This window comes from Lissotriton helveticus, chromosome 7 (assembly GCF_964261635.1).
Source record: "Lissotriton helveticus chromosome 7, aLisHel1.1, whole genome shotgun sequence".
In the NCBI taxonomy this organism is placed as follows: Eukaryota; Metazoa; Chordata; class Amphibia; order Caudata; family Salamandridae; genus Lissotriton; species Lissotriton helveticus.
In genome coordinates this window covers 1,755,387,876-1,755,414,850 of record NC_136068.1, presented here as the reverse complement: position 1 = coordinate 1,755,414,850, position 26,975 = coordinate 1,755,387,876, and the positions used below count along the sequence as shown (strand labels likewise).

Below are 26,975 nucleotides of genomic sequence, written 5' to 3'. Positions count from 1 at the left end.
TGCCTTATTAAAAGTGCCCTATAAGCTATGTTATTTCCAATAATGCAGAGATACAATTGGCCATGTTTGTGATGGAGTAACCATCTGCCAAGCTTTAAAGCAGGTCCAAAGTCTTGGAAAGACTGAGAAACCTAACAATCATCATGTACAGCATACTAAGAAATTCTCTCATACCTCCCAAAATAGATCCTTTTTACAGGACCAGGAACTTAAACAGTGAAGGAGAAATTAGGAGAATGCTTTGGATAAGTGGTTGGTCACGCCATGAAAATTAGGACTGTACACTATTTAATCCAAACTAGAACTCAATAGCTGCCCAGATAGCTAGTTGTATATTGCCTTATAGGTAAGCAGAAGCTGACATTGCCTCCCAGGTACTATTGTAAAAAAAGCCCTTGCTGCCGGATGTATTTCTGGATGAAAAAAGTTCAAGTGGGCCTTGAAACAGCAGGGCCATTCATCTGAGAGATAGCTTTACCAAGTTCAGTTTCAGCTTGTCTCCTGAATTTCTCTGTGGCGGCAACAGCTTTCTACTTGCATACAACGATCTGCATGTTCCAGCCACAGCAGATAATTTTCACAGAGGCAAGTAAGATACAGTTCAAGTTCAAGTTCAAGTTCGAGCATTTGTATAGCGCACTACTCACCCAGAGGGTCTCAAGGCGCTTGGGGAGGGGATCATTATTTGTCGAATAGCCATGTTTTAAGTTCTTTTCTGAAGGAGATGTGGTTTTGAGTAAGGCGGAGGTGAGTGGGGAGTGAGTTCCAGGTCTTGGCAGCAAGGAATGAGAATGATCTGCCACCCATGGTGGATCTTCGGATGCGCGGGACTGCGGCGAGGGCTTGATTGGACGATCTTAGTTGGCGGGTGGGTTTGTAGAATGACAGCCGAGTGTTGAGGCATTCGGGTCCTAGATTGTAGAGGGCTTTGTGTGCGTGGGTGAGAAGGCGGAAAGTAATTCTTTTGTTGACGGGAAGCCAGTGGAGGTCTTTTAAGTGTCCAGAGATGTGATCTTGGCGAGGGACGTCTAATATGAGTCTCACTGATGCGTTTTGGATGCGTTGGAGTTTTTTCTGTAATTTTGCTGTGATTCCGGCGTAGAGGGTGTTTCCATAATCCAGTCGACTCGTGACCAGTGCGTGGGTGACAGTCTTTCTTGTCTCGAGGGGGATCCAACGGAAGATCTTTTTGAGAATGCGAAGTACGTTGAAGCAGGAGGATGAGACTGCGTTGACTTGTCTGGACATCGAGAGAGAGGAGTCTAGGATGAAGCCAAGGTTACGTGCATGGTCGGTGGGAGTGGGTGCTGGGCCCAGTGCGGAGGGCCACCAAGAGTCGTCCCAGGCAGAGGGGGAAGATCTTAGGATGAGCACCTCGGTTTTGTCTGAGTTGAGTTTTAGGCGGCTATGTTTCATCCATTCGGCTACTTCTTTCATGCCTTCGTGAAGATTGGTTTTGGCTCTTTTGGGGTCTTTGGTGAGGGACAGGATTAACTGGGTGTCGTCGGCGTAAGAGATGATGTTGAGGTTGTGTTGACGCGCGATGGAGGCGAGAGGACTCATGTAAACGTTGAAGAGGGTGGGACTGAGTGAAGATCCTTGTGGTACGCCACAGATGACTTCAGTGGCCTCTGAGTTGAATGGGGGAGGTCGAACTTTTTGAGTTCTCCCAGCGAGGAATGAGATGATCCAGTCCAGAGCTTTTCCTTGTATGCCGATGTTGCTGAGGCGTTGTATAAGGGTGCTGTGGCAGACTGTGTCGAAAGCGGTGGAGAGGTCGAGTAGAATGAGGGCCACAGTTTCTCCGTTGTCAAGTAGTGTTCGGATGTCGTCAGTCGCTGCGATGAGGGCGGTTTCGGTGCTGTGTTTGGCTCGAAACCCAGATTGAGATGGATCGAGGGAGTTGTTGGATTCAAGGAATGCGGCGAGTTGGCTATTGACGGCTTTCTCAATGACTTTGGCCGGGAATGGGAGGAGGGATATGGGTCGGTAGTTTTTGAGTTCCGAGGGGTCTGCTGTGGGTTTCTTCAGGAGGGCGCTGAGTTCGGCGTGTTTCCAGCTATCTGGAAAGGTGGCAGAGTTGAACGAGCAGTTGATGACGTCACGGAGATGGGGTGCGATGATGGAGTCAGCTTTGTTGAAGATGTAGTGGGGGCAGGGGTCGGTTGGCGAGCCAGAATGTATTGAGTTCATTAGGCGGGTGGTATCTTCAGTGGTGATTGGGTTCCAATTGCTAAGGATGCTAGTTGGCGGAGTAGGATCTGAGGGGGGTGGGGAGGGCTGATCGCTGGGGGTATTCTCGAAGCTGTTGTGGATGTCGGCTATTTTGTTGTGGAAGAAGGAGGATAGCGCATCGCAAAGGTCTTGGGAGGGAGTGATGTCGTTAGATGCTGCGGTGGGGTTGGTGAATTCTTTGACGATGTGGAAGAGTTCCTTGCTGTTGTGGGAGTTGTTGTCGAGACAATCCTTGAATGCTGATTTTTTGGCGGATCGAATCAGTTGGTGGTGTTTGCAGGTGGCTGCCTTGAGGGTGGCCATGTTGCCGGTGGTTGGGTTTTTTCTCCATGTTTTCTCCAGGGTGCGGCATAGCTTCTTGGATTTTTTAAGGTCATCGTTGAACCAGGGAGCCTTTTTGTTGGCTGATTTGATCTGGTGCTTTTTCAGGGGTGCTAATTCGTCCGCACTGAGGGTGATCCATTGCTTGAGATTGGTGGCCGCTTGGTTTGGGTCCAGTGAGAGGGTGGGAGGGTTTTGGTTGAGTGATGTGAGGAGTTGGTCGGAGGTGATTTTGTTCCAGTTTCTTCGAGGGATAGGTTGTGGGCGGTTGTGGTTCAGGGTGGTTTTGTAGCTGAAGTGAACACAGCTGTGGTCCGTCCAATGGAGAGCTGTGGTGCGATCGAAGGTGATATGCTTGTTGGAAGTGAAGATAGGGTCGAGTGTGTGTCCGGCAGCATGGGTGGGGGTGTCAACAAGTTGTTTGAGTCCGAGGTTGGTCAGGTTGTCTAGAAGGGTGGTGGTGTTGCTGTTGTGTTTGTTTTCAAGGTGGTAGTTGAGGTCTCCTAAAAGAATGTAGTTCTCGGAGGCGAGGGCATGTGGGCTGACGAAGTCCGTGATGTCATCGCAGAATTGAGTGCGGGTGCCTGGAGGCCTGTAGATGAGGGTGCCTCTAAGTGTGGTCCTGGGGTCGGTGTGGATCCGGAAGTGGAGATGTTCGGCGGTTGCAAGATTATCGTCGGAGCTGGTGGTGATTTTGATGGTGTTCCTGTGGATGATGGTGATGCCTCCTCCTGTTTGATTGATGCGGTCTTTTCGGATAATCTTGTAAGCGTCCGGTATGGCTATGGCGATGTCGGGTGCTGATGATGTGTTCATCCATGTTTCTGTGAGGAAGGCGATGTCCGGTGATGCAGTGTCGAGTAGGTCCCAGAGTTCAGTGGCGTGTTTGTGGACCGAGCGGGTGTTAAGCAGGATGCACTTCAGGCGGTTGGAGTCGGAGTTGTGTGTGGAGGGAGTGGGTTTGGTGAGGGTCCTGAAGCAGTTGAACTTGCAGGGGAGGCAGGCGAATGGGCCGTGGGTACGTCCTGGGGTGGCTTGGCAGCATTGTGGTGTGCGTCCAGGGTTGAGGGCGTGGAGTTCCACTGTTTATTTCCAAGATGAAAATAGTTTACACATATACAAGAGACATTCTACACCCCGTCACAGGAAGTAGTCACACCTATATTTATTAGGTCGGATTCAAACAATCATGAACTTTAGACTAAAACATATGTGTCCTTCGAAAAACCAATAGTGCAACTAGCAGTGTGAAATGGAGATTTTAGCAACATTGAGGATGTAGGACTGCCTACATTTGCCCTGTGGCTTGTCCACTGCACAACATTACTTTTGGAAAATGGTTATTAGTATTGGCCAATATGCAACTACCACTGGCAATAAGGCTACTAACAGGCTAGAGCTCAGTACATGTTTCAATACATTATTCCCATGCTCAACCCTGGGTAGCTTGGTTGCAAGCAGGCAGGTGTAACTTAGGAGAAGGTATGTAAAGAATTTAAAAACACCAACTCAGTAAAAAATTAAGACAAACAATCAATACAACTTCCACACAATTTATATACATAGGACATATTATTCAAACTACAAAGAAGGGAATTGAGGCTACTATGCCCGCACTGTTAAGAACGTCCATATAAGTTGATAAAGGTACAGGTGCTGGTGATCTGGGATACAATCCCCTGAATCCCAATATAGGAGAGCCAAACAGCTTGGCCTACCAAACAAATTTGTACAAAATTGATCCCGCACTCTTCAAATGTAAATACAAAATCAATGCAATTTCAGCAGTGTATGATAATCGAATTCAATTCTTCTTATCGGTGTTCTCTTAAGAATTCATGAGTCAATTTTTCTTCGTCAAAAAATAATCTTTTATTCACAGATGAAGACCAGACGTTTCTTTCACATGCCGACACTTTCTGAGGCCCTTACTCCTTATCAATTACTAAAGTCTGCACTCTTTGCATTATGAACCATAACGTTCTCTTCGTTCCAAAAAATTACCTGAATTCCTTGTGTTAAAGACTGACAGGACGTTTTATAAAGAACTTTGCCTAAGCCCTGAAGAAGTCCGGTTACGGACGAAACGCGTTGGCTATTGTTTTTTAAATCATCATCTGTGAATAAAAGATTCTTTTTTGACGAAGAAAAATTGACTCATGAATTCTTGGGAGAACACCGATAAGAAGAATTGAATTCGATTACCATACACTGCTGAAATTGCATTGATTTTGTATTTACATTTGAAGAGTGCGGGATCAATTTTGTACAAATACATAGGACATATGTTTGTCTTTAAAATGACACCAAAACAACATAAATCCAATGTAGGGAACCAGAGATATCATTTTTAAAGGTCTAGCACTATTTAGCACTTAGATACCCATAGTACAACTCTGTGACATCTGGTCGGGCAAAGTTTGAGGCCAACCGCTGTGGAGCCCTACTCGAATACCCCACGCGGTAGGCCTCTGTCAGAATTTTACGCTCAGGCTTAGAAACCTTTCTGGAGCTTTTTCTGCCACGGTCCCTCAATGCTCTTCACCAGCCCAAATTCACTGAGCGTTTGCCAGCTTGCTTTCTAGGGAGCTCCCAGGCAAACTCGCAGTTAAAGGTGGCCAGTTTGGCTCTTAGGGTTGAGGAGCATTTTCCAAAGTTGCACCAACCTTCTTCAAACTTCTACCTGAAGTTCTTCTTGAGGGTCCAAAACACAATTCAAGGGCCTGGAAGCTCTGAGATGGTCATTGAAAGGTTAGGGTCACAATTCCCACAATGCACCTGGACCCTTACAAATCCATTGGATGCACTCCAGGAAGGGTATTCTTGGTGGTGATCATCTAGGTGAGCTCTGTTAACCTGTAGCTTGTAGGGAGTACACTCTTTATGCCTCTAGAATCAAGGTACATCAAAAGGGCTATAGTTCTAGATATTGCAGCAGGTGCAGTCAATCAGAATACAGGGTCTGATAGTTCAAATGAAGTTTCCAGCTTGGCAAGCCTTCTTCTCTTAATTTCAAGCAGCAGATGTGAGAGGCTCTGTACCTCCCACATATTTATTCAGTGTTCTCTGGGATAAAGCACTCCTGTCCAATGAGGTGCAGGGAAACACCCCAGGGCATGACCACTTTCTCCAAAGTGTGGCTTCATCCTCTCCCAGAAAGCACTATTCCTCAAACATTCAGTATGGCTGAAGCCTCAGCAGAGGAGCAAGAACTAGTTTAACCAACCTCCAGTATGGCTCATTCACATAGCTCTCCTCCCCCTACCATCTGCAAATTCCTGCCTTAAGCCTGTCATCTGGCTGGGTCAGAGAAGCTGGGGGATAGATGGACCTGTCCTATCCCGCTTTGAAGCTTCATGGTTTACGACCACTCTCTCCTGCTCTGGCATTCCTGTGTAGCAGAACTCTCTCTACCAGATAGCTTCTCTCTGGGTGAGCTACTTATCACTTTATCAAAGCAACCTGGCTAATCCTGTTGCCGGGCCTGTGACAGAATGTGGTCCTGATCTCTATAATAGAGTAGCATAGCCACAACAGGGCTGGGGGGGCCTGTTTTGGGGGGTCACACCAGGCCCCCGATGAGCTCTTTCCAGTGCCCTTCCGGGTCCACCTCTGACCACAGCCAGTTCTCTAAATACTGCACTATATCGCTGCCCTCTGCATGTTTTGGAAACCCATTAATGCATAAATTGTTCCTTCGGGCTCTCCCTTCGCTGTCTTCTGCTCTCATTTTGAGTGTTCTCACTCTGTTCATCATTTCCGATAAGGCCTTGCTCATCTCAGCTACCTCAGCTGGAATGTCTGCCATTGTTTGCTCAGTTACGATGCATTTAAACAACCTACAGGCACTTATAATATTAATAATGATAAAAATGTATAAAGCGCCTGGCTACACTAAAAACAGTGTGTCCCCGCGCTGTGGAAACAGAAAGCCGAAGGCAATAATATCTATCCAGTCAGAGCTAGGGGGGGTTCAGGAGTGGAAAAAAAAGGTCCTCAGTTTTTTGGAAAAAGGTAGGTTTTCAATTTCTGACGGAACCTCCTCTCAGATGGTTCCATACGCAGCTCAATCAGGAGCGCGTTACACTGTTTACTGGCCAGGTATCTGAAAGAGCGGACGCCCATCCGCACTCTATAGATACGTGGCACCTGGAACAGCATACTCCCTAACGATCTCAAAAGCCGCTTGACGGTCAGTAACTTTTGCAGATAAATAGGCCCCTTTCCCTGAGCAATACACTGAGCCATGCACATTGTTTTAAACGGAATTCGTTCCTGAACAGGCAGCCAGTGTAAAGAGGCTAAAGCACGCTTCCCAGAAGATTTACGGGAAAGATTCAGTGCCAGCCTGGCGGCCGTATTCTGCACACATTGAAGTCGCTGCAATCCTTTTTTGCTCAAACCAATGTATAGTGAGTTCCCATAGTCTACATGGGGGGTGACAAGTGCATGAATGAGCGTTTTCCTTCTAGCGGGAAGCGGGAAGTCCAAAGTTTTCCGCAGGCTTTTGAAAATGCCATAGCATTTGCTGGCTACCCATTTGGTGTGGTCTTCAAAGGATAGATTGCTATCCAGTAGAACCCCCAGGTTTTTCACCTGCTTCGAGGGGGTAGGGGTGGACCCCAATTCGGGAGGCCACCATGCAGATGACCAGATGGATGGTGCTTTCCCGACCCCCAGAAGCTCAGTTTTACTTGCGTTGAGAAGCAGGTAGTTGTTACTCATCCAACCTGCTAGTTCCACTAGACAGGCAGAGAAATTGGCTGCAGTCTCATTCGGGGGCTGGGATAGTGTCACCACCAATTGCGTATCATCCGCATAGGACACAATATCCACCCCGTAGGCTTCTCCTACCTTCGCCAGGGGTTCCATATATAGATTAAATAGGGTAGGGCTCAAAATAGAGCCCTGCAGAACCCCTTGCTTTAGTGAGCGTACCTCTGATTTAACCCCTTCACTGCGGCGGCTATTCCGCCGCAGTGCTAAGGGGGCGGGGCGGCAGCGCGGCGGCCGCATGCTGGTGACGGAACCGCTCCATCACCAGCGTCGGTTGAGCTGTGCTCGTGACGGAGCGGTTCCGTCACGGCCCGCCCCGCTCAATAGAACACTCAGCGCAGGCGCGGAATTCGCGCCGCGCATGAGCGTTCTATCGAGCTGGGCGGGCCATGACGGAACTGCTCCGTCATCAACACAGCTCAACCGCGGCTGATGACGGAGCGGTTCCGTCATCAGCATGGGAGGGGTTAAAGGGAGGGCAGTGGACTTGAAACCTTCTGTCCGCAAGAAATGAGCGCAGCCACTCGTGTGCTGGCCCTACCACCCCTGCCTCCCTTAGGCAGGCCAAGAGAACCGAGTGTGAAACGGTATCAAATGCCGCACTTAAATCAAGTAGCAGCAAAGCAGCCGTCCGTCCTTCATCTGCTCTCACACGCATCAGCTCCGTGGAGAGAAGCAGAGCCAATTTCGTGGAGTGTTTGGCTCTGAAGCCAGACTGGGAGGGATGGAGCAACTGACCTTCCTCCATATGTCTGATCATCTGAGCATTCACAATTTTCTCCGCCACTTTAGCACAATATGGCAGGAGTGAAATGGGGCGGAGGTTGTCCAGATGGGAGAGATCAAGATTAGCTTTCTTCTTGATCGGAATGACTTGGGCTATTTTCCAGTTCAGTGGCAAATATCTCGCTTGGAAAGATAGTTCTGCCAATCGACCAATATGACCTATCAGAAGTTCAAGCGAACTTCTAAAGACCTTAGGTCGGGCTGGATCCTTTGGAGATCCTGACTGGATGCTATAAGCTATTTTCATCAGTTCCTGTAGGTCCGGGACTATGAACTTATTGGGGCAGCTATCAGTCCTTGGCTTCGCTTCTCCAGCCTGTCCTGAAGATAGCTCCTCCACTCCCCTTGGAAAGGACCTATATATGGTTTCAACCTTTGTACAAAGTGGTCCGCGATCGCCTCACAAATCTCTTTAGAATAGGTATCTGGGGCCACAGTCCTGTTCAAAGATGTGAGCTCTTTATATAGGGAGAAGATCTCCTTAGTTGAATTCTCTGCTCGCTCAATCTTTCTTTAGGAATTCTCTCTTGGTTCTCCTTATCACGCGATGATACCCCTTTATACTGTCCTTATATTCCTGCTTAGCCAGTTCACCATAGTTTTTACGCCATACACGCTCTAAGCCTTTACATGCGGACTTCGCTGCTTATAAGTCTGCATTAAACAAGCGCGCTATCTTGGTACACCTTGCCGGGGCGTTGTTTGTCCACGGTGCGACTCCATCTAGGGCGCCAGTCAGCCAGTCTTTGTAATCCTTCCATACCATATCCAGGTTATCTCTCATCAGGGGGCATCCCTCCTTCAAGGCAAGCTCTAAATCAGCCTGCTTGAGTTTCCCCCATTGCCTCCGTTTATGCGCCATTGGTCTACATTGCGTAGGGCTTTTTGGCATGCCGGGTGTCGAGAACTGAAGTAGATAGTCATCAGACCATGGAACCCTAATAGGCGGCTGAACCACAACTTCATCCCAATTGGCAAAGATTGGATCCAAAAGATGACCCGCTTGGTGAGTAGGGACCCCAGATTGGAGCTTAAGCTTAAGTAATTCCAGCAAAGTAATCACTCTTTGAGCTTCCTTATTCTCCACCTTCTCAAAGTGCAGATTGAGGTCCCCTAAAATTAGTAGCCTATTATAACGGAGGGCAGGTTGCACGACCACTTCCGTCAGGCTCTCTATAAATTGTAGTGATCCTCCTGGTGGGCGGTAAATCAGAAAGCCGTTTATGGTCAGCCTGGGGGCAGGTTTGATTGAGAAAAAACCTGCTTCACTATTGCTAATGCTCACTGACTCTAAGGTGCACATCACCTCAAGTTTATGCACCATAGCAATGCCCGCTCCCCGTTGTGTGCCTCGGTCGACTCTTAACATCCCATAGTTCTGGGGGAGTGCTTCTAGGATCTCTGTGGCTGACTCCTCATCCAGCCAGGTTTCCGTTAAGAACAGTACATCTGGCTGTTGATCAATCAGGAGATCACAGATTTCCATTTTATGTTTCTTGAGGGAGCGGCAGTTTATCTGTACCATAGACAGTGTCACCTCCTTATTTTCCTGCCTCAGCATTTCCCTCGGATTATATAGGCAGACCTTGCATTTTAAAGGCAACTGTTCCACCCACATGTTATGCTTACAGGCCTCTACCACCGGTGGGGTCAACCGCTCCATCTGTTCTTTAGAATATAATATTCTTAGGGGAGACCTGAGGGGAATATGGGCATGGGTTTTGGCCCCTAGCCCCGTCTGGCCGCGGACGGGCGCAGATGGGCTTGCCTTTGGCGTGCCTTTGGTGCGCCCGCTGCGCGCGTCCACTGCGCGGCCGTTGTTCTCTCTGCATTAAGTAGAGGCAGGACGGCGCAACTAGACCGCTACCCTCCTTCCTCTGGACCTGGAAGTGATAGTCTCCTCAGCCTCACCCTTCGCAACAAACGCCCACAATGGACGCGGCGGAACGGGGCGGGCAACAAAGGTAAAACACACAGTATACTATCTTAAGCACCCTTGCATTTCTGGTATATTTTTTACAGCAAATAATTGTGTATTGCACTATTCGCAGGTAACTTTTACTGAAAATAGTTTATGCAAAGTAACATAATTGCGTACACTCAGGAATTTACAAGTATAACTAGATATTCCCAAAATTACATGAATTATGTTGGTGTAATTGTAATTTTGCTTAGGCCTAAGAAAAACTGAAGATTACAACCATATAGTATTGTGCCTGTGACAAGGATAGAAATGTATCTAAGGAGCCTGAAGAATGACATCATTCTAATCTACTTCAAAAAGCTAAAGAGACTTTGGTGTGTGTTATGACCAAGGGCCTGATTACGAGTTTGGCGGAAAGGGTCCTGCTGTCAAAACGGCATTGGATTCCCTGACCACCTAGGTATCTGTCTGCTATATTACAATATTGGTGATTTGCTGAAGGAAAGACCGCCGGAGTCCTGCCAGGCCATTTTTAACATGTATATGTGTAAATATTACACTTTTTTTGTCAAAATGTACATACCTGCATCAACACATATGAAAAATTATTTCCAGCTGTCTGCAACACCGCAGCTGGGCAAGCAGTGACATCAAAATATGGCAGGCGAGAGGCGGCGACTCAATGGTGTACTTTTTTTCATTTATTTATTGAACTTTTCATCACTAGTGGAAAAAAACAATTTCAGCATATGCAGTGGACATACAGCAATAACATAAGCAGTTATGGATTATCATAAATCCGATTACATACGTATCAGTATATTTAAATATAATCAGGCAGTGAGTACAATTATACATTACCAAAGAAGAAAAAAAAAAGAAAATTCACATAGTCGCCATTGTAAACTGTGGCATATTTGGAACTTCGGGGGTACAGCGTATATGAATAAAAGGTGAGTATGACTCTTCAGGGTTACTGTAAGGGGGGACCATATAGTGCACTGGCTGGAGCAGACGTAGCAAAGTGAGACCTGGCTTTAAGACATGTCTGCAGTGTTACCAGGGTGCTCCAGCAAATAAGTCTGTAGTGGGACCCAAATGTCTCGAGGACGTGATGAGCGGGGGAGTAATTCAACATAAGTGCAGAGTTGGTCCCACATAGAATCATGTCTCCTAGCCAATCTTTAAATTTGTGCGCCCGTCCCTGCCCCTATCTACAGGCCACTTGCGGCTTAGCCAGTACAAGGCAAAAGGACACAAATGTTCGATGCTGGGAAGGGATTTGTTCAGTGTTTCCTAGAAGGGCCACAAGTGGGTATCTCGAAATAGGCATGGAAATCAAACAGTCCAGCGCCGTGAGGATCTGACGCCAATAGGTATGTAACTCTGGACATTCCCAGACAAGGTGCAGGAAATCAGCGTATTCTGCTTTACACCTGTCATATCTGTTTGTGTCGCGTAAGCCAAAGTTGTGGAGTTTAACCTGAGTGTAGTAGCTACGGTGGAGGAATCTATAGTGAATGATTTGGAGTTTACTATAGGAGGAGACCTGCTCCGTGTGCTTGCAACAGAAAAACCATTGTGTGTCAGTGATGTCTTGTCCCAATTCCGTCACCAATATATCATGGGCTGCGCATGGAGGGTATTCAGTATCAACATCTAGAGTGTGGTAGAGCGTGGACACTAAGGGGGTCATTAGGATGACGGGCGGACTTGGTCCGTTCCCCAACCCTTTTGGATTTTGGGACCGCCCGCCATGATGGCGGGGGTCCCGTGAACCGTATTAGGATGCGCCCGCCACAGTGGCGGGCGCATCCTGCATTTTTAACATTGTGGTGGGCGGTGCTCTCAGCACCGCCCGCCACAATGCTAAAAATGCATGTAATGCATTTGCATACACAAAACGGCAGGCAACGCGCGGTGCCTGCCGCATTGTGTATGCAAATGCAGGGGGGTATCACAGGTACCCCCATGTGCACCCCCACCTCGCCTTCACCATGGGAGCCCGCAGGGGGCCCCCAAAGTGAAGACCGCGTGCCTTTCCGAAAGGCATCTCACGAAGCCCATACTAATATGGATGGCGGTGTCTGATAGACACCACCACCATATTAAACTTTTTCCAACCCGGTCACCAGGCGACTGGGGCGGAAAAGCGTCGGACGGTCTTTCCGTCCGCCGCGGGCCTCCCGCCATAGTAATATGGTGGGGAGGAAATGGGTGGCGGGCGGGCAAGAATGTCGGGCACATCGCCACCGCCCGCATGGCGGTGGCAATCCGCCCGACATCCTAATGGGCCCCTAAGTGTGAGGCAGTGGATGCGTGCAGGACATGATGCAGAGGGGCCACTGTTGCAGGCGCGGAGGAGTATGCAGGGTTACAGGCTTAAACTCTGTGTCACAGGCGAGCAAATAGAAATGTCTCCAGAGTGGAGGGTGGGGGATTAGGGCATAGTTGTTGAAGAGAGTGGAATTTGCCTTTAATATACAAGTCTCCCCACTATTGTATGTTTCATGTACGCGCAACTTTCTTTAATAGACCTTCTTGTATTACTTACATCCCTGGGTGATAGGTAAGCGGAAGGAGAGGGGAGTATAGACAGGGCGCGTTTGTGCGCTCAAGAATGCGGGACCAGGCTTTGATCGTACAGACTACGGAAGATGGACAACGCCCACGGGGCTCAACTTTAGAAAGAAGGACGCCCTCAAGTGGGATAGTATCAGCAAGCCAATGTTCAGTGGTGACATGGGGAGTATAGCGAGGTGGATGAAACCAAAATTGTGCATAATGTGCCTGGGCACATATATAGTGTAATTCAAAGTTAGGAATGTCAAAGCCACTGTGTGAGTAAGGCCGCATGAGTGTGTCCCACTGTGTGCGTGGTTATTTACCACCCCACACCAATAGAATCAGCTCCGAACGAAGGGAGGCAAAAAAATGTCATCCAGGGTAGTAGGGTATATTAAGGAATAAATACAAAAATTTGGATTATCATTTGGATAAGAGATATACGTCCAGCCATGGTTAAAGGAAGGTCACTGCATCGATTGATATAGCCTATGATGTGCTCCATTGCCCACCCATAATTGAATCCCATTAGCTCATCACGGTCTGCCGTAACACGGATCCCCAAATATTTTGCATCATCATCACACCACACAATGGAAAAATCTGTTTGAAAGTGGTGGAGCTGTTCAATGGGAAGATCTGGGATTTGGACCAATTAATATGCATACCTGATTGGCCTCCGAATTTAAAGAATTTGCACAATAATGGGTTGAGATTTTGGTGTGGTTCCTTGATGAATAGGGTAACATCGTTGGCATAAAGAGAAATGAGTGTTGGGCCGAGGAAGCAACGAAGACCCACAGTATTGTCTGATCCTAGCTGCCAAGGGCTCCATAACTTTGGCAAAAAGAAAGGGTAGATAGTGGACACCCCTGGCGTGTGCCCCAAGAGAGAAATCAAGGGTGAAGTGTGTCCATTGATCAAAGCGTTCGCTGTTGGTAAGGTATATAAAAGCTAGACCCATGATATGAAGCCTATGGGAAGTCCCATACACTGAAAGATGCTGAAAAGATAATCCCATTCCACTGAATCAAAGGCTTTAGAGGTGTCTAGGAACACCGCCACCAGCGCTAGCTGTGGGTTTACAGTCTGCAGGATGGAGAAGAGTGTCCTAAAATTGTGGGAGGTAGCTCTTCCGGGGATAAACCCAGCCAGGTCTGGGAGTACCAATTTTTCCATCAATAGACTGAGACGGTTCGCCAGTAATTTAGCAAGGATTTTTGCATCTGTGTTTATGAGAGAAATTGGTCTATAAGATTCGGTCTTGCAGAGAAATGAGTTCACTATGTGCATGAAAAGTTAGCATTTGTTTATCTTGGGAGTTCATTGTGGTGAATAACGTCAGGTTTAATACACAATCGGCTAAATTTATAATCTATAAATTGCAAAATGACTTAATGTTGAAGAGTTGCTAAATGATTAACGTTGATGCTAACGCGGGATTACTGGTTACTAATTATCTTACCAAATCCCAAACTATGTCGACTGAATCGTTGGTACCTGTCTTGGAGTAAAAGGTAATCTCGCAATAAGTCAATCAATTTAAGAACTTACACCACTCTAAATGACCACTGACCAAAATTAAGTTTTAAAGATTTAATATAAAGTCAAAGATAACTGAAGATACAAACTTCTCAAAATGAGATTAAGAAGATAAATCGGTATCACTATAAACATGAACTTTTTGAATAGTCTGAGTCTGAAAAACAGAATAATAAGTACAAGCTCGAAAACCATCAGGGTTGCCAAAATGGATACAAGTTGCAACCTCAAGTCATTACAGAAAAGAAAATTAAGGTTAGTCTGTCCCTACACTACACTAAATGACATCCCTACTTAGCAAGATCTTAACCCTCTAGGTGTCAGCCGTGGTGACTTCCTAAGAAGATCACGCACTTCTCTTTGTCTCTTCTCTGATAATGGGTCTCTTCTGATCAGCCTATCTGCCTACCCATCCGCTTCCTTAGGCTCCCAAAATCATCTGCTCTGCTCTCCTCCCGGGTCTCTTTCCCTAATACCAAATCACATTTCTGATAGGAACGCCCCTTGGGACGCCCCTCACGTGGTACATCTTTGCGCGGTAAACTCCATGATGGTACTCTTGAAGACCCTCGTTATAGTTGACCTTGGTTCCCAGGCTTCTTCTTCAGTGCGCTGATACCCCCTGAAATTCCTGGAAACTCCTACAGGCCTGCGCAAGGCGCCACTGAACAAAGTCCCTTTCATTCGAGCTGATTAGGACCCTCGCACCTGCATACAGCTCGTCCTGCAGTGGGCCTCAAATTCCAGACTCCACCATATCTTTAGTCATAAAACACTCTCAAAGCTCGGTGCTGGACACCTCGCGACCTCTTCTCTAACGAGCACATGACGATTTACACGACATGACATTATCTCCTCTGGCCTACTTGATTTACATGCAGCAGGTCCCTGCACTCTTAAAACGTTAACTTGATTTAAACAGCAAACATTCTTAACTAGCATACGTTTCTAAAATAACACATCTATAAAGCATATACTTTTAACCCTAAGTTCAATAGTACATTTTGGAAGAACCATGTCAACCTTATCTCACATTAATTTAGCAGCACGTTCAGGTTTGCTGTGAATTGCCCTAAGGCCTACACATAATACTGGATTTTCAAAGTTACATTTAATTCGGACATGATTCTTTTAACATGAGAACATGAGGTTTTCACATATATTCCAACATTTCTACATTAATCTCACACCGTTATAATTATAGTTACTCTACTTAACATTCTATACGTTTCACTACTGAATATAAACCACTCGTGTGCAAAACATGTTTAAACTAACTACGTGCTTGTAAATATGGCGTACTTATACATTTTTTCTCAAACTTGTGCTCTCTCAGTCCCCCCTTTGATGACCTTCAGGGGTCATCATCACCAAGACATTAAAAATGTAGAACCTTTTAAAGTGAAGACAGGGCAGTTCCACCTCTTTTCATACTCTCTAATGCTTTCAGACTCTTATATTGAGTGTCCTGCATCGCTGTCAACTCTTCTTCCTGTTTCTTCATAGCTCTCTGTAACCTATTTGCTCTATAACATTGATACAAACGCACCAATCCCCACAAGGTGATTACACAAATCACTATTATGATGATGGGTTTCAATATGTACCAAACGATACCCTTTCCTAAGTTGGCAAACCAACTTCCAACTTTACCCATTCCATGACCTACTTTTTCCCACACATTTACCTTTGCTAGGTCCTCATTTTCATAGTGTATGGCAGTGATGTTTTGTATATACTTCTCTAGAGGCTTTGAATTGTCTGGAATGTAAGTACAGCATTCCTGGACCTTCAAGGCCCTACAGACTCCTCCCTCTTTTGCTAACAGAACATCTAAAGCAAGTCGGTTCTGAAGAACCATCGCCCTAATCGATTGCATCTCCCCTTCTATCAGCATCAAGGATCTTGCAGTACTGGCAGATAGCCTATCTACGACTGTAGCTAACCTCCTGATCTTAATGTCATTCATTATCAATCCTAAGAAAGGGAATGCAGCACCTAGTACATCTCCAACTACCTCGGCTGCACCCAGCCCTCGCTTCCATCTAGTTGATATTTCTTTCTTAGGCGTGTCTAAATTCTCAACATGATATATTTTAGGGAAGACAACAGCCAGATAGCATGATCCGTACCAATTATCTGGTAACTTCACATAGGCATATCTTCCACATACAAAATATACATTTGGTATTGCTTGCATCCCTTTCATAAAGTTCTTAGAGTAATACTCCAATTGAAAGGCATGTTCACAATGGACTTGACCTACATAAAAGTTTTCATAATATGAGTAACTCCTGTGTATGCACAGTTTTCCCCGTTTATCCTTATCCAAAGCAATTGGACCAATACTACCTTTTCTTTGATGTGCCCTTTCCTCCTTGGTCCAATCTGTTTCCCATTGTCCTGATGCTTTCAAAATCTTCTGCCTCCTGTATCTAGTATCTACCTGTGCTATAAACTTTTTCTCAACTTCTGATATTTGACAAGTCAGATTGTTCCTTCGAGCATGTGAAGTATCTAACGTTTTCCATGGAATAAACCATTTGTGTAATCTGTCTTCGCTTTTGTAGTAGTCCCATTTGTTCAAATGCTTGAAATTCGGAACCTCTGGCAATGTCGAGTCGAAATTCGAGAAATAATACTCGAATCCTTCTCGTCCATAAAACATGCTCAACAATAAACTGCACGTTATTCCATATGTCAACGGAAGATGATGGTATCTGATACCCTCCTCCACTGAAGCTGGTAATTGCATACAAACATAACAATCCTTTACTTCCATGGCATCAACATATTCATAAAGCAATTTAGCATAAGCATTTGACTTGTAATTTCCCTGTGACTCGTCGGTGTGAAGCCTTTTTATTTCTGCATCTAACAATGCTTTGTCTTTCTCATTGATGTTTCCCTTCTCTTTAATAATGGTAGTTTTCGGTGTTGACACTCCCTTATCCTCCTTAACTATGGTTTCATCCCCTTCGTGTCCCGCTAGGAATGAAACAGTTACCACTAAAATTATAAGAGAAACCACTACTCCTAAAAGTATAACAGCTATACATTTTGCCCTGCGGTTCGGGTTGCCAGCCTCCATGTTCTCAAACAGTGTAGTTTTGACTTTCTTCCAGCATTCACTTCCTCTTCTTTTCAAACAAAGTCTTTCTCTCTTGCAATGTCTTTCTTTGAACACTTGGAAGCTTGACAATTTGTTTCCGCAAAACAGTTCAAAGTCCAGTAGAAAATAGACAACCCTAGCCCTTCTCCATCCACTAAAATGAAACCCCTATCACTTTTCTTCTTCCACTCGGCGCTAGGTTATCTTGCAACAAGTTTACAATTTCTTTTCAAAAGTCTTATTTTCGTCTGAAGTTATGTATGACTCAAGGAGTGACACTACTTCTTCATAAATGTCCATCCGAAGTATCATTCCCTCAGGTTCTGGGCAGTTCGTACCACAACATGGAAAGTCAACTTTTTCTAGGATTATTCTCCTTATTTCGCTCAAGACAAGTGGACGGACAAAATTGAGAGTTAGCGTTTTTTCAATTTCCACTCCTGGTACTATCAGTTCTACATCCACAATTACAAAGGGGTCCGTTCTAATCAAGATCACTTTCTTCACCTTTCCAGTTCTGCGCCCCTTTGAAGACATTCACAATATGGTATTAATCCACAACAATAGGCGCTCCTAGCATTTCTACTATTCGCTCAAGCATTTCCAAACGAAGAAGAGTTCCCTCCAATATTGGATATCGTGAACAGCAAACTGGAAACTCAACTGTCTCTAAAATCAATTTCCTTATTCCACTCAGGAGAGCAGGATGAACGATGTTGAGTGTCAGCAACCTTTCGGTCTCCGCTCCTGGTAGTAGAAACCTTATTTGCACTGTGATGATCGGGTCAGTTCTGATCAGTTCCACTTCCCTGATCCTCCCTGTTCTGTGTCTCCCAGACATCTGCAACGAGGTAGGTCCAGTCGGGAGTAGAGTATCTTCTACTAGGCACTCGCACCCTCCTTGATCTTCTAAGACCCTCCTCGGCTTGATCCTGGATATCTTCTTCTGGATCTGAGTCTTCGGATATAGGAGTAAGCGTTTCTTCCTGGGCCGACCTCAAACTTAGCCTTCTTCTCCTTGTTGGCCAAGTGGCAGCTCCAAGCCTTATTCTCCTATTTCTTGTCCTCCCACTTGGTTCTTGGTCGCTCCGATACGGATCTGAGTCTGAGTCGTATTCACTTCTGCTCTCTCCTTCAGTTGCGTCTTCTGTCTCACTGCCGTCCTGCCTTCGCTCTTCTTCTGAATCCGATGCGTTCCCAACTTCTTCCGACACCCCCTCAGCTGCCTCAATCCCTTCTTGCGACTCTTCTTCCACTTCCGGGCTTTCGTCTGGGATGGGAGCTGTTCCTTCTAGAGGTGCTGGAACTCTTCTAGTATGGGATGCATGGATCCAATTTGGCAGCCCCCCGCACTTCACCGCGGTGTTCGTGATCAGGATTACATGAAAGGGCCCACGCCAGCGAACATCTAGGCAGTTCTTCCGGACGTGTTTTTTAACTAAGACCCAGTCCCCTGGGTTCAGGTCATGACACAGGTTCCTCGCTGCTGGAACTTCAGCCGCATGCACCTGAAGGGACACAGAATGGATGGCGTCAGACAGTCCTTTACAATAATCCAAGATCAGATCATCTGTAATATTCAATAGAGCAGTAGTTGGAACTGTAGGAAGTCTCATGGCCCTCCCCATCAGGATCTCGTGGGGAGAAAGACCTGTCCTCCTATCAGGTGTGCTGCGCATGCTCATGAGCACTAAAGGAAGAGCATCTGGCCAACTCAAGGATGTGGATGCCACTACTTTAGCCAATCTATTCTTCAAAGTGCCATTCACTTGTTCCACAATTCCTGAAGCTTCTGGTCGATAACTACAATGCAGCTTTTGATCGATATTCAGTGTGGAGCACAACATCTTCACTATTTCGCTGTTAAAATGTTTTCCTCTGTCAGATTCCAAAGAGGCAGGCACCCCGAAGCGCGGTATCAACTCCCTGAGCAACAATTTAGCCACTGTTAGTGTATCGCACCTACGTGTAGGGTACGCTTCAACCCATCTGGAAAATACGCATACAATCACCAACACATACCGAAGGCGATTGACTCTTGGCATTTCGATGAAATCTAGTTGCATTCTATTGAAAGGCCCCCCCGACCTCCCAATGTGACTCAGTGTGACTGGTGTTCGTTTGCCTACGTTCAGCTGTTGGCAAGTAACACATCGTTTACATACTGATTCTGCTGCTATTCTAAATTTAGGGCAATACCAAGTTTGCCTAAACACTCTCATCATAGCATCCCTTCCTAGATGTACTGGACCATGTATTTCTCTCGCCATGGGATTAGCTAATTCTTCAGGTAACACAGCTCTCCCATCTGCTGAAACCCAAAAATCCATTTCACTTCGCACACAACCTGCTATTTCCCATGCCTTTTTCTCTGTTTCAGGTGCGTTCTCCTGCATTATTCTTAAATCCTCCCAAGTGTCTACAGTTTCTAACATCCTACTTAATTCAGTCTTTTCTTCTGCACCTTCTATTTCCACCTTTGAGAAAGAATAACTTTGTTCCGCACAATAGCGTGCGACTTCATCAGCATATCTATTACCTTGTGACACAAAATCTGTATTATTAGTATGAGCTACACACTTCACTACTGCGATGTCAACAGGACCTTGTAACGCTTCTATCAGCAATCGCACAAATTCTCCATTTCGAATGGGCGAACCAGAGGAGGTCATGTAACCCCTCTGAGACCACAACTGCCCGAAATCATGAACCACACCGAAACCATATTGGCTGTCCGTGTAGATGGTGACTCTCTTTCCATTTCCTGCTATGCAGGCACGAGTTAGGGCAATAATCTCTGCTACCTGTGCGGAATGTACTCCTTCCAGGCAAGCGGCTTCCACAACTCCAGTTATAGTACAAACAGCATAAGCTGCTCTCAACCGACCAGTATCGTCTCTTAAACATGAGCCATCAACAAAGTAAATTTCATCGGGGTCTGACAATGGCTCATCCACAATATCTGGTCTGGGTTTCGTGCATAGTTCAGTCACATCAAGGCAATCGTGGTCTTCACATCCTTCGCCTTCTATTACCGTAGGTAATGGCATCAAAGTAGCAGGATTCAAGACAGAGCATCTCCTGAGAGTCACGTTTTCTGCGGCAAGTATAACTTGCTCGTAACGCGTGAGCCTGCTATTGGTCAGATGCTGCGTCTTCGTCCTGGTCATTAACAATTCAACTGAATGTGGTACATACACCACTACTGGATGTCCCATCACAATACTCTCGCTCCTTTCAATGCTGACACCCGTTGCAGCAACGGATTTGAGACATCCGGGCAACGCTGCGGCTACTGGATCTAATGTAGCCGAAAAATATGCAACTGGTCTACGGACATTACCGTGGGTCTGTGCCAAGACTGACAAAGCACATCCCTCTCTCTCACAGCAATAGAGTGAAAATGACTTTTCGTAATCTGGCATTCCCAGAGCCGGAGCACGACATAAATCGTCTCTCAGCTGTAAAAACGCCACCAAACATTCTTCATCCCATGGTACCGGATCACTCACCTCCTTGTGCGTCAGTTTCTGTAAGGGCTTTGCTTTCAGTGAAAAGTTAACTATCCACTGTCGGCAGTAACCCACCATTCCTAGGAACATTCTAACTTCTCTCTGTGTTGTAGGCGCATTCATTTTCATTATCGCCTCAATCCTCTCCGGGGACACCTTACGTTTCCCTTTTTCTAACCTGTGCCCTAGATACTGTACTTCTGTCAAACAATACTGCAACTTGCTCGGAGATACCTTATGTCCATTTTCAGCTAAATGATTCAGTAAGGCAATTGAATCTACTTTACAGGCTTCCTCTGTTTCTGACGCAACAAGTAGGTCATCTATGTACTGTACCAGAACCGAGTTCTGTGGCAGTACTAGATTCTCAAGATTCTTTTTCAACAACTGATTAAAGATGGATGGGCTGTCGGTGAATCCTTGTGGGATTCGACACCATGTTAAAACGCGATCTTCCATTTTAAAAGCGAAAAGGTACCTGCTCTCTTCATCCAATGGGATTGAAAAGAAAGCCTGACAAAGATCTATCACTGTGAACCATTCTGCTTGACATGGTATTTGAAACAATATCACTGATGGATTCGGTACCACGGGACAACATGAAACGACTATGTTGTTAATTTTTCGTAAATCCTGAACTATCCTAAACTTCCCGCTAGGTTTCTGCAAACCCATAATCGGGGAGTTACAAGGACTACCCACGATTTCTTTCAGTATTCCCTGCTGTATCATTGACTCGATCACAGGTTTTATTCCCGCAATCGTTTCCTGGGACAATTTGTATTGAGGCGTTCTTGGAAACTCAACATTTGGTTTTACCAGAATTTTTACCGGTTCTACCCCTTTAATCAATCCTATATCTTCTCCTGTGAAATCCCACACCTCTGACGCCACTGCATCTCTTAAATCTTGTGGAAGATCTTCTACAGTCAGAGTAGGATATAGTTCTACACAGAATTTTGAATTGGCCACCTTAAAGGTAGCATCATCGTCGGTAGTCTGTACCTCCACTCCTTGTGGGGTGCAGTATATGGTGCAATTCAATTTGCATAACAAATCCCTTCCTAACAGACATACCGGACTTGAGTCACAAACCACAAACTGATGTTCGTTCATATGATTGCCTATTTTTACAGATACTGGTTCTGTCAACGGACTAGTCATTCTTTTATTTGCGACTCCTACCACCTAAATTGTTTCCCCTGACATCGGCAAGTCTGGAACCACCGCTGATCTCAGAGTCGAACGAGTAGCCCCAGTGTCCACTAAGAACGTAGTGGGACACCCTGCCACTTCTGCCTCAACAAATGGCCCTCTTTGATCCACTTCTAGGACTGCCCCGAGGGTACAATCCTCTTCACTGCTCACCCGTTGTCCTGTCAATGGGTCAATGTAATAACATTTTTCTTCCTCGATAAACAGCGGCATTTGTTTAAAGACCTTTCCTCCAGCTGCTATCTTCGGTGGCTGTGGGAATTGGGCCCGTGGAGCCGAAGTCCCCCCTTTGGCCACCTTACTGCTTGGAACTGTCACCTTTTGCACTGGGTCTTCTTGGACCTGTTCTTCTACTTCTAGCTCTCCATTTTCAGGGTTAAAGGGACACTCGCGTCGCCAATGCCCCACCTGGTGACACTGATGACACTTTGTCGTTTTCTTTAAAGTGGCAAAGTCTATCCTAGGTCTCTGCCCTTCTTCATTATCTTTGCTCTGACCATTTGGTTTTCGTCCCATCCCCTGCTTCTGCTGGCCACCCTTCCCAGCGGACTGCATTTGCACCACCATCAATTTCTCCTTTAGATTCTTGGCTTTAGAATCTATCTCGTCACTGCAGTACCTCGCATATCGTAAAATCTCATCTAGTGGTTTGTTCTGCCAACAGATTAAATGTTGCTGTATCATCAAACAAATATCAGGTCTCAACCCCAAGACAAACTTTGACACAAACTGCCCTATATCTTTGGGATCCATTACATCTAGTCCACTGTATTGGTTGAATGTTTTCAATAATCTTTCATAAAACTCGTGAACTGTCTCCTTCGGTTCTTGCCTTGTTCGATCTATCTTTACCCAATCTATATCCTGTGGTGGTACCTTATCTTTCAGCCATGCTATTACCCTTTCATACTTTCGCATGACAATCTCAGACGGTCCATTAGTCCGAGCATCCCTCAATGGTTCAGCATTTGGCCATTCGACACTAGTCTTACAAGGGGTCCACAGATCAGATGGGACCACGATGTCAAACAACGTGTTCAAATCAATCCACAATACTTTCGAGATTTTGACAAACCTCTCTACCTGTTTATACCATTCGACTGGATTGTCCCGCAACTTCGGAAATGAGTTGGTAAATGCAGCTAAATCTCCTCTACTCCAGGGCACATGTACATAATTTCCGTTTGATATTTCTCGCAAAGGGAATGCCTCCATCTGCATTACCCTTCCCTCAGGGGTCATCACATTTGTACTTCGCCTAACTGTGCCCTTTTTCGACCACCTTTCTTCCCATTTATCCAGTTCTCTCCACACTCTTATCCCTGTTACCAGCTCTCTTATGTGTGTTTTTAATCCAGTAGTTCTCTTCTCATCTAGATCCTGGTCTGCGTACTGTAATCTGTGGTTACTCTGCAATGCCCTTGTCCTAGACAAATCCACGGCATATCTATCTGCCAAATCAGTCAGTTTCTCATGAAACGCTCTAGCTTTCCTAGTAATATCCTTTGCCATGAACAATAACTCATCCTGTTCATACAATTCTATCCTTTCCAAAGGCAATGTTCCATCTATTATCTCATCAACATCTGATTTTAAACTGGTAACATCAAGCCTTTTTGCCTTAATTTCAGCTTTCAAGACACTCAATTTAGCTCCTCCATCCGCATCTCTCCCATCCCAGCTCCGAGATCTACGTTTAGGTATTGGTGAATTATAGGGAGTCCTCCCCTGTTCCCATCTCTCTAGATCCCATGCCTTTCCATCTTCTCGGGGTGGGTGGTGAAACACTCCTTCATGCCTCATAGCCCCTCTCTCCCCATCCGGGCTAGTTTCACGGGATGCAGGGTAAGATGTTCCATTATTCCCTCTTTCTTCCCTACTTCCCTGTGATTCCTGATTATTCGAGGCGTGGCGGGACCTATCGCTGTTCTCCTTTCTCCAATGTTGAACGTCTTCCCCAAGTGTATGATGAAGGCACCTAAACCTATTCTGAAAAGCCCGTACCGCCTCATCTCCTCCTTTCCCCCAGAGACGGGACATTTCCTCACATTCTACAATCCTAGTATTTTGTTCCGGCTGTTCTCTCTGATTTGTAGGACATGCATCCCCTCTATTCTCTTGACTTTGGCCTTCCCGGCCCTGACTGCTTTCGCTGGCCCCACAATGAGATACAGTCCCGTTACCCCTGCTTTCCCACTCTGGTTCCGTTCTTGTCCTGTTACTCGGAGATACTATGGACCCGTCCCATTCCCTCAAATCAGCTCTTAACTCTGAAAAAGATCTTGGCCGCGGTCCCCTTAGATCCATTGGTCCTCTTGGACCTCCCTGTTCTGAATTGGGACCAACAGTTGTGTCTAATGGGGTGTTCCATGTTACCGAACCTGGCAAATGTTTCCATGCATTTGTCACATTATTCCTCCTTTCCATCTCAATCCTTTCCCTATCCAATTGCCTTTGTTGTTCCCCTCTATCTCTCTCAGAATTATAGATCGAAACTATGGGTCCTATGGTAACAGGCACTTGAAGAGCGTCTGGCAATCCCACAGACTCAACCCTTTCGGTGTTTGGCGTTTTCTGCACCACAAACCTTCCCACTACACTCTGTACAGTGTTGTTTGGAGGTGTTTCTCCACTTTTGATAGGTGTCCATTCCGATATAGGGAGTGGTGTATATCCCTCTATGTCATTCCCATCTTCCCTTGCGAGCCCTCTATCTTCTATTAACTCCACTCTCGGAGGTGGTCTATCCATTAACAATCTGTTTATCAGATTGTCCTCCGACTCGCTTTCCTCGTCTTCTTCCATGAGGTTTCCTCCTCCTGACACCTCCCTCATCGGATACATTTTCTCCACCTCGATAGTCTGTACTCTCCAACGCTTTTCCTCCTCATCCCATTTGGAATCTCGCACTGCCCTTACCGATCGCGTCAGTCTTTGTTGACGCCTGTTCAAATTTCGGTCGTGTGCAGCCTTAATCCATGCATTAAGAGCCTCAAACTGTGTTGGTCTGGGCGAGGGTTTCAATGAGGACATGGTTGCTTTCAGCCGATGTAACACCTCTAATTTAAACGTCCCGTACCTCGGGAACTGCATTTCCTCATTCCCTTCCGTAAGCTTATTCCAAGCCCCAATCCACAATATCGTATGCAGCCCCACATTCGTTGCCATATAATGAGCTGGCGTACCCTCCGGCGGAGCCTCCTCCCCGTAATAATGTTCACTTCGTTTACGTTTAAAAATCCCTTTCAAACACTTAAAACACTCCGCGTTCGTTTACTTCCTGATGATATTCCACCAATCTCAGCCCCGTTCTCACTAACTGGCCTATCCGTACGCGACTTTCCTCCGACGTCACGCTAGCCGCCCAACCAGAGCGCGGCTCTAGCTAACGTCACACCAACCGCTCAATCAGAGCGCGGCTCTAGCCGACGTCACCCGTCCCCCTTCGCAGCAGTTCCCCTCCTTTCTCAGCTCGTCTCCTCGGTCATGCACGCATCCCATTCATACTCTGAAAAATGATTACTTCCGTCCAAGCGATCACCTTTCTTGACTGTACGCCCACAGTCTTTCTGTAGTTGTCACCTTAACTTGGCAAAATGTCTTTCCGTTTACTTCCAGACAATCGCCTTCTCCGATAGGTTACTCACACGCAGTAACTTTCGACCAGCGTCCGTTACTCATACATTCACTCTTACACTCCCCCTATCTTGGATCCACGGCGGTCAATGGTACCTCGTGACCTCCGTACTATGGTCGACAACTACCCTGGATGTTCGATACACCCAAAACCACTTAAGCTCTGGCCTGAACTTAAGATTTCACCAGTTCACCCGTTTACCAGGTTACCAGCTTACCAGGTTGCGCGCGCTCACAACCTTCTCTCATTCACACTACAGGCATTCAACTCCGCAAGACATTACAATACAAATACAACACAAAACACCGCAATCTGTTCACGCATGACCCTTTTTATACTCACTCTCCGATACTGCTGCTTTTCTCGCACCGTCTGCACCTTTCGGCACACGATTCTTCCGCTGCTCGTCTCTCGGCGTCTCGGGCCTTGGGGTAAACTAACCTCTCTAGATTACCTTCCTCAAGAAGATAACCATCCTCACTCTGCTACCAACTGCTAACGCGGGATTACTGGTTACTAATTATCTTACCAAATCCCAAACTATGTCGACTGAATCGTTGGTACCTGTCTTGGAGTAAAAGGTAATCTCGCAATAAGTCAATCAATTTAAGAACTTACACCACTCTAAATGACCACTGACCAAAATTAAGTTTTAAAGATTTAATATAAAGTCAAAGATAACTGAAGATACAAACTTCTCAAAATGAGATTAAGAAGATAAATCGGTATCACTATAAACATGAACTTTTTGAATAGTCTGAGTCTGAAAAACAGAATAATAAGTACAAGCTCGAAAACCATCAGGGTTGCCAAAATGGATACAAGTTGCAACCTCAAAGTCATTACAGAAAAGAAAATTAAGGTTAGTCTGTCCCTACACTACACTAAATGACATCCCTACTTAGCAAGATCTTAACCCTCTAGGTGTCAGCCGTGGTGACTTCCTAAGAAGATCACGCACTTCTCTTTGTCTCTTCTCTGATAATGGGTCTCTTCTGATCAGCCTATCTGCCTACCCATCCGCTTCCTTAGGCTCCCAAAATCATCTGCTCTGCTCTCCTCCCGGGTCTCTTTCCCTAATACCAAATCACATTTCTGATAGGAACGCCCCTTGGGACGCCCCTCACGTGGTACATCTTTGCGCGGTAAACTCCATGATGGTACTCTTGAAGACCCTCGTTATAGTTGACCTTGGTTCCCAGGCTTCTTCTTCAGTGCGCTGATACCCCCTGAAATTCCTGGAAACTCCTACAGGCCTGCGCAAGGCGCCACTGAACAAAGTCCCTTTCATTCGAGCTGATTAGGACCCTCGCACCTGCATACAGCTCGTCCTGCAGTGGGCCTCAAATT

At 46.1% G+C, this 26,975-nt stretch overlaps 1 protein-coding gene across 3 annotated transcripts in view; it reads right to left on the bottom strand.

Moving 5' to 3' along the window:
* The window catches only part of LOC144770734 (sialic acid-binding Ig-like lectin 13), a 767,717-nt gene that overhangs the window by 659,857 nt on the left and 80,885 nt on the right, over window positions 1-26,975 (bottom strand). The window contains exon 2 of one of the 3 annotated variants that reach the window (XM_078655473.1): window positions 10,626-10,765. The exons of the other annotated variants lie outside the window; for them this stretch is intronic. The gene's annotated coding sequence lies outside the window, so the exon portion shown is untranslated. The remainder of the gene's footprint in view (window positions 1-10,625; window positions 10,766-26,975) is intronic. 3 annotated transcript variants of the gene reach the window in all.